This window comes from Meleagris gallopavo, chromosome 19 (genome assembly GCF_000146605.3).
Source record: "Meleagris gallopavo isolate NT-WF06-2002-E0010 breed Aviagen turkey brand Nicholas breeding stock chromosome 19, Turkey_5.1, whole genome shotgun sequence".
Lineage (NCBI taxonomy): Eukaryota > Metazoa > Chordata > Aves > Galliformes > Phasianidae > Meleagris > Meleagris gallopavo.
The window spans coordinates 9,364,222-9,370,748 of record NC_015029.2 but is presented as its reverse complement, the minus strand read 5'-3'; positions in this window follow the sequence as shown (position 1 = coordinate 9,370,748).

Below are 6,527 nucleotides of genomic sequence, written 5' to 3'. Positions count from 1 at the left end.
ATTTAAGCACATTTTGACACTGCAGACCCCTTGAAAAATTAGTATGCCATGGGGATATTCCACTACCACATTCATTTTATTCCTCTATACACAGGTTCAGGAAAGAAAAAAAATGCACGTTGCAAACAAGCCACACATTGCATTAAGGTAACCAGAAGCTTGAGTTTAGACTAAAAAGTGGTATTATAAAGCCAGGATTAGGAGTAAGAGGCAGAGAAAGACATGAAGCACCACACAATCCCCAGCACTACCCCTACTGCCACTTAAAATGTTAGAAGAGCATCCATCTTTATCCAAGAGGTCGTGTTCACTCCACCACAGCATGCAGGGCAGAAGGGCTTGCAGGCACCCCAGAGGATGCCAAGACTTCACAGAGCAGTTGGAGCTGAAAGGCAACAGGAAGGCTTGTATGGGAAATGGATGAAAGCTTCATGACGCTAGCAATTATTTACTTTATTTTTTTTAAGTTATGTGTCACTTACATCACACACGTTTCCACTTCCCTGTGGTTTGCTGTCTTTTGGCTAAGGTTTTCCAGGCTCAGTTGGAAGGGAAAAAGACTGCTCAAGTCAAAGACAAGCACTCCCAACCAGCCTGGTGCTCAGGCTCAAGCTTGCAAAGCAAGGCATGCTTTGTGAATGGTGAAAAAACACCCCAGCTTAAATAAATCATGCTAACAATGAAAGCAAAGCACAGATATGTTAAATAACTGTATTACATGCACATCTCCTTAGCCAAATGTATTACTCAGCCAAGATTACTTAGCCTGCAATTCAGCTGTCTGATAGAAGACGGTGGTCACAGCTTATCCACTGACACAAGGAGACAAAACTTCATTCCACAGAAAAATTAGTGATCCCACAGCTGCATGGCATTCAGTACAGATGGAAGCTAGGTGCGTATCACCTCTGTGCATGCAAAACAAGGGGCTAGAGCTACGTAAGTAGAGCTGGCTGGACATGGTCCCTCAGCTCCTGACAGCCTTTGCTAAGCCACAGCTCCTGCTCAGCAGCAGAACCACAAGTTCTGCCTTCCAGTCAGCCAGGACAGCCACATCATATGAATATTAGAGGATAAAAGCTGTGAGTACCTATTAGTTCTTTATCTACTTCACTTAAATGGAAAAACACATTCCTCTCACTAGAGATCAACATTAGACTTCGAACTCTCATCTTGCACTGCAAGAGGCGAGCAATCTCCTTATACAGACATTTTCTGCACATTTGCTCTGCCCTTTAACAAAGCAATGAAAGCACACAGTACTGAACGTAAGTGATACGGAGCACTGATACTTCACATATATGACAAACAAACTGTCTTACTTCAAACCAGAACTTAGAATTTTAGACATTTGTACTTCAAGCCATCACTTCCATAAGCAACCTTACAATTTCCTAACCATAGACATGAATAGATATTTCAGAAGCAACCCTTCCAGAAAGCAGAATACATCACATGTGTAGCAGGTGATTTTGTGCACTTTGCAAATACTCTCTGTGGAGTTCCAGCCTCTCATAGATAAAGTTTAGATGTTAAACGTTCACACTATGCAGAAAAACAAATTTATTATTATCTGGAGAAGTAATCAATGTGACCCAGTGAGGCTTCTCGTCTAAAATTAGAAGAAGAATTCGTATTTTATTTCAAGCTCCAGTTGTTTTGATCACTGAGCTTTCAGCTCTGTCCCTTAAATAACCCACACACAACCTTCAGAACAGGACAATGAATGCAAGCCGAATACAACCCAGGACGGTTGATGCTGGGAAGGGGAATAGGAGGGAAAGGAAAATAATCTCTTCTTTGGCAAAAGCACTGCTCCTGTGTTTATCACCCACCTACCTGATGACAGCAAAGAGAAAACCAAGCAGTGAACGAGATTGGGCTGGGGTTGGCTGTGCTGATGAGGCTCTAGCCTGAGTACCAGAACTCGTATTTCTGTGACAGATGTAACACAAGGCAGTACCTGTCACATGAACGACATCTCCTAAAATCTTGCTGATCTGGAGTTTCATTGCTTGCATTAAATACAAATGGCAGGATAGCAATACCCCTCAAAAGGAAAAAAAATAATCGCTGCCTCTGCATTATGCCAACATTCTTTCCCATGTCACCCTCTAAGGAAAATCAAATAAAAAGAAGCTGCTGTTCTATGATGGATGGACCAGCATCACACTGCCATCATTGGCCGGGAGAAATAAGACTATTGTAGTTCACAGCATTTGCTTTTGTCAAGCAACACACCTACATTTGCTGTTTGCCTCTCTTTCCTTCTACAGACAGCCATTTTCAGCTCTTGCGTTTTCTTTCCGAGCCACAGTGCATGTTTTGGGAAAACCAACTGTGTGTTTCCACATAATCTGCTCAGTGCAATCCAGACATGACACGACAGCAAGCACTACCAACCGGAGGCCCAGTCCTGCACACCCAGCAGGCCCAGCCCAGCCTCACCCTCTGCCCGTCTCAGCAGGAGCCTCAGGACGCCCAGCAGGGGCACAGCAAACGCTCTGTTTGCACTCAGAGGCAAACAAATCTGAATATTGAGAATGCAGTGCCAACCTCATAATTTTAGTTTCAAATAAGCGCTTAATCTATTGGATCAGGTTTTGTTGTACTGCTTACAGCACACCTGTTTGTATCCAGAACTGCGGCAGTGGCAGCTGTTCCTCCAGAACAACACAGAGCCATTCACCAATGCCACACCACAGAGACAGAAAGCTGTCCCTGCTTGTCCTCCACATCCAGGGATTACCCAGCTCCCACCCCAGCGGCAGCTTGCCGAAATCCTCTCTGGGCAGGCTCACTTTTACACAAGGCACCACCACGGGGTGCGACTGTCCTGTTCCAATTACCTTCGTCACACAGAATTTTTGCTGCTCCTTTATGTTCTTGCCAGTGGCAATCTGTTCCACACTTGTGCTCTACGTGCCCTCTGTGATCCCTCTTTCACTACAGTTCACAACCTCTTGTGTATAGGATGTTGAAAGGGCAAAGGCTAAAAACGTCCTCCCAGCTGCGCCTCTGCCCTTGCACTGACTTGGCTTGTTTGTGACCAAAGATGAGCTCAAGCTCAAAGTCAGGCCGAGGCAGAGCTTCTGGGCTATCAGAGTCCAGGGATCCCAAATAATGGTTCAGAAGGAATGCGGAGGAGGATGCACCTATTTCTTAATTCAAAGAGTGACTCTGCAGTGGTGCCTGCGTGCCACCTACATGGTGCTTAGCAGTCATTTGCTCTGTATGAAAGAGCAGTAGGAAAAAAAGAACATCAGGCGAGCCTGCTCTTGGCAGGGGTGGGAGGGAAAAGGAGAAAAACACCATCAGCTGCTGCGGGCTGAGCCGTGTGTATTTACATTTCACAAGCTAAACCATTTAGTGGTTTATTTACACACAATGTGCTTGGAGCAGCTAAAATGCCAGTTGTGTTTTATCTTGATTTTGTGGCAATGCGCATAAGCCGTAAGAGCACATGAACAGTCTGCATATGAAACACAAACCTCACACATCTGGAAACATCCACAAACTAATACAACCCAGGGTTCAAAGGCAACCATCAAGTCACAATAAAGCAGTGCATGCTGGAGGAATTGCCCAGCCCCATCTAACTTTCATAACCAAGAAAACCTACAGCAAGGCAAAGGGGGCCCCAGGTCCCTCTGGGCTGCCCCTCCATGTTAGAGCGAGGAGGGAGCTGCAGCCAGCTCCATTTTATGCACATCTGATGGCAGGACGCCAACACAACTGTTGACTGAGCCAAATCTGGGCCCCCTTGAACTAAGCCATCACCTAGAGCAGTGTGGAAAAGCACATGCCTCTTGTATCCACAGCGGCCAAGTTCCTGAAAAGCATCCGAGTTACAAGATAGCTGTTTTTTTTTTTTTCCTTGACTCACAAAAGGACCAATGTGTTAACTCTTTTATATACGCTCTCACTTCAAAACTGAAAGGTTGTTATATGACGGAACCTGTTGCTATGTGATGCAGAGAATTAGGAGAGTTCCTCATAGTAAGGCCAGCCACTTGCTAGATAGCCCAAATGGCAGCTTGGGCCAACGTGTGAACCCACAGGCAGCTGTCACTGCACGCTCCAGCTCAGCGCTCTCAGCCAAGGTGCGGGTGGCTGCCTTCCAGCAGGAATCTCATGCTGACAACAGAGAATGCAGCACAGGCGAGGGACAGCCTTTTGGTCAGGTCGGTTCTCTCCCTCCTTCCAAACCGATTCTTGGCAGTGAGCTGCCAGTAAGCACAGGCACTGTACAGAGAGCATCACTGGGAATTTCTCCAGAGCAAAGACTGCTCCTGAACCATTACCTGGCAGCAGAGAAATCCCTCTGCTGACTGCTGCTTTAATTATATAGAAAATCAGCTTCTGGTCTGTGTTCCATTATAGTAGTAGCAATAATTAAAAGTACTTCAAGCGAGGAGTCCTCTGAACCTGCCGTTCCATCCAGGCTTCTTGGCATCGCACACTTCCCTTCTTGACTGATATCCTCAGGGAACCAGGCCGACGGTTATTCTGTTCTGCTCCTGTTACAGGACTGTGCTGCGCTCTCTCAGCGCATGTAAGCTGCTAGGTAATATTTGTGTTGGCAGCTGACTCGCATACTTTATGGAAGCAGACCTCCATCTGACCCTCCACGCAGCTCCCACACGCAACTTGGTCCGCTCCTTCAGACAGCTTCCTTCTGCTGCAACACACGCCGTCCCTGTTCCCAGCCCGTCTGAAAGCTACAAATCCAGAAGAGAGCTGATGTGCTCAGAACGAGCAGCCTAGCTACAAGAGGCAAGCCTGCAGAATGTCTTCAGACAAACCTACTGAAGAAAATGAGTGCAGAAATTGCATGTAGATGTCCTGGTTTTTCTCTACAAAACTTGCTCTAACTAAACATTTCTGTAAAAAGAAAACTGAAATTTTTGAAAATTCTGTGAAAAAAAGACACCAACACACAGATTTCTGTGATAAAACTGGTAGCTGTATTTTGTCTTTTTCTTTTTTTTATTTCCAAAAATATAGCCCAGCCTTAAATATTTAGGCAGTAACATCGCCTCAGAAAACACTTTCACACCAGAACTCTTCCTTCTTGCCTAAATGACACCATCCACAGCAAAAAACAAGCCCAAGTCATATGTCCAGATGATCAAATTCATCTCTGTTACCCACTCACCCTGTGCCTATCGACACTTCCATTTAAAGCCAGCAGAGCTAAACCAGAACAAAGCGATGCAGAGAACAGGAGTGCAGTCAGCCCAGGGCTGCAGGCACTGCACGGCGGAGGGAGAGAGCTCTGGTGCCCCATCCCCCACCTCAGCAAACCCATGCCTTCAGTGCAGCATTTTGGAAAACATCTCAATGTAGAACTCATTTACACTGTGAAGATTTCCAACATTCTGAATTGGCATTCATCATTTTATTACTTCCTTCCACCAAATAATACAGTCATACAGAAGTGCATAACACAAACAAGCTATACACTCTTTCCATTGGTGAACACTTGCAGCATTTTATCTCTTGTAAATTTAGACCTCAGGTGAACTTGTCAAACAAAGAACACAGAAACTGTGTCATCCTTATATGTAAGGGCTTTCCCCAACTTGTCATCTTTGTGAGAAAAACTTCCAACACCTGGAAAGGAAACGGATTGTCGACTGAATTTTGACTGCGTGTTGTACCTACATTTCAAAATCATACGATGATGACAATTGCGTAGCACAGTCAAATATTTCTTCTCTCCGATTCCCATGAATAGCTTTTGTATTTCCTGCAGCAAACACCCAGCTATCACATTTGCGTATGCTACCTGTGTTATTTCAGCAGCCCAGACTGAATGGAGAATTATACTCTTCTCATTAAGTGACTCGCCATTTCTCTGAACAAAATAGAACTCAGTTTATCAACAAATCTTAGAAGAGGCTGACTTACCCATTTCCCACACAACACACCTTTTCTCCCTGTGAGATGAATTACAGCCAGGTGCCACACTCCTCGCTTCTCATCGCTCCCCGCACCGTCTGAGCACAGCCACAGCAGTTATGCAAGGAGGTTCACCCAGGGTGACAGACAGCACCGCATCCGCCTCCTTCCACAGCCACAGCAGGTCGGTCTCCCACCATTCCCAACGACTGCTCCCAAAGCTGCAGCTTTGCCGCTTGCGGGAATGGTGGGAGGGCACATGCATGCTGGGAGATTCCCTTACACCAGCATTATCACCATCATACGGTCCAGCGGTGCTGCTCTGCATCAGCTCAGACACGACACCGAGATCCACGGCTTGCCTTTGGGCAGCTCTTGCAAAATCTAGCTTTTCTATGACAATGGCTCCATTTTGCAGGTCAGAGGACTAGGATTACTTTGCTGAGATAAGCTCAGAGCCCTATTATAACACTACAGAAGCATAATTCAGACAGACAAAAACACGTCCTATTCTGTGCGCTGGGAGATCGAGGCCAGACCTAAAACCCGACGGTGGACGTTTTTCCAGGGCAGACTTCAGCGTCCGCGCCCGCACGGGCGGCAACAGAGCCGGTAACGGAGCG